We start from the raw sequence: 1,852 nt of genomic DNA on the forward strand, positions 1-1,852 counted from the left end.
ACCGCTTTGATCTTTTGTGTATTTTCCTCTCTGTCATTTACTTTTACTTTTTCTGCCTTGTATTTTTTCAATTGTTTTGAAAGCTCGATTTCTTTGAAAATTCTTTTATTACTATTGAATTTTTCCAACTATTATATTAAGGACTTTCTTTAAGTGGTCTTTAAACGAAGACAGTTTTCTTTCTTTACTTTTGGCTATATCGTTGAGAACTCATTCTCTTTTAAAATAAGCTTTTATTACTTCTCTCTCTTTCAAAATCTCTCTAATGTGTAAAACATTTCCTTAGATAACCTCTTGAACTAACTTTGAAATGGAGAACCAGTTGGTATTTATCATTAAAGGTCGTGTCGACTTTGAAGAAATGAATGCTCAAAGTTTTGATCTTCAAACAGTTGTTTCTCCAAAAGAATGGGATTGGTTCTTTCACATGATCTATGGTTCCACTTACCTTAATCTGGTCAAATAATTCTGGGTAAATGGTTTTCTGTAAGAGAAATCTAGAGCGTGCTTTCCTTTCTAAAGTATCTGGTGTCCCTATCACCATCACCCCAACCACCATTACAAATCCAATAAACTATGAGGATGACAGTGTTACTCCTGATATGATGTCTTGGGAACACTACTTACCTTTTAGCACATATTTTATTGATTTGTTCGAACCATCTAAAGTTCTAATCATAAACCATTGGCACTAGCTTGGTATCAAATTTTGGCTTCACACTTTCTACAAAAAACAAAAGTATATATAGACTCTCTAGATATTAATGAAAGGGCTTTTCCGCTTCTTCTCTCCAAACTCTTCATGCAACAAGGAGTAGAGAAAACTATTGTCGAGGTTACTTTTAAAACTTGGGGTGAGTAGTTGAAGTTACCAGAAGTCGTAAAAGCCTTTGATAATGACCTTTTTAAGGTGAAAGAGGTCTCTCTAGATGAATTTTCCTTTTCTTCTGTTTAATCTTTTGTTGATTTCACCTATATTTTGTGTTTTATTTTCATTATGTACTTTTATTCCCTTTCAATAAAATTTGTTTTATTTCTGAGTTTCTCTTATTTATATTATTGTTTAATTCCTTATGTTTTGGCTAAACTGATTGGTTGTTAAGCATACTCTACAAACTTGATGGATTTGTCAAAGTGAGTTTATAGCAAGATAGGCATAGAAGTGAAAAAAAATTATTCACTAAGCCATATAGTACATGATTTGGATCTTAAGGCTACTACAGATTAACTTCAAGGATAACTAAAACTCTCTCATAGTAAATTTCATGTTTTTTCATTAGTTCATTCAAATAAGCCATACAGTCTTCATCAAACTCAACTTCTAGCTAGTGAATCTTCCTTCTCCTTAAGCTTCCTCAATGTTGTCTCTAAGGTTCTGCCTCGAGTAGTGACTCTAACAAAAGTGTCCGCTCCTTCAGCAACTGAGGGTTTTTGTGCTCTTGCAGCTTTCTGTTTTTCCTCCCTGGCATGTTTCTTCATTAGCTGACAGATCTATTTCTCGAAGTCTCTCTTATCATCCTTGAATAGTTTTTTCTTGCCCATCTTTTATAAAGGAGTTTTTGGAAAAAGATTAATCTGTCTGAAAGACTATGCCTATTGGGTACTGTTACATATGCTTTGTTGTCCATCTCTCAATTTGACCATCTTGGAATTTTTGGTTTGCATGCTTGTCCATCAACAGGTTTTTTGGCCCCTTCACTATTATTTTACCTGCTATTTTTAACTCTGAACTAGTTTTACTCTTTAAATATATTATATTTTCTTTCAGTATCTTTTCTCTCTCTCTCTCTCTCTCTCTCTCTCTCTCTATATATATATATATATATATATATATATATACATACATATATAT

This window comes from Vicia villosa, unplaced genomic scaffold (assembly GCF_029867415.1).
Source record: "Vicia villosa cultivar HV-30 ecotype Madison, WI unplaced genomic scaffold, Vvil1.0 ctg.000211F_1_1_3, whole genome shotgun sequence".
In the NCBI taxonomy this organism is placed as follows: domain Eukaryota; kingdom Viridiplantae; phylum Streptophyta; class Magnoliopsida; order Fabales; family Fabaceae; genus Vicia; species Vicia villosa.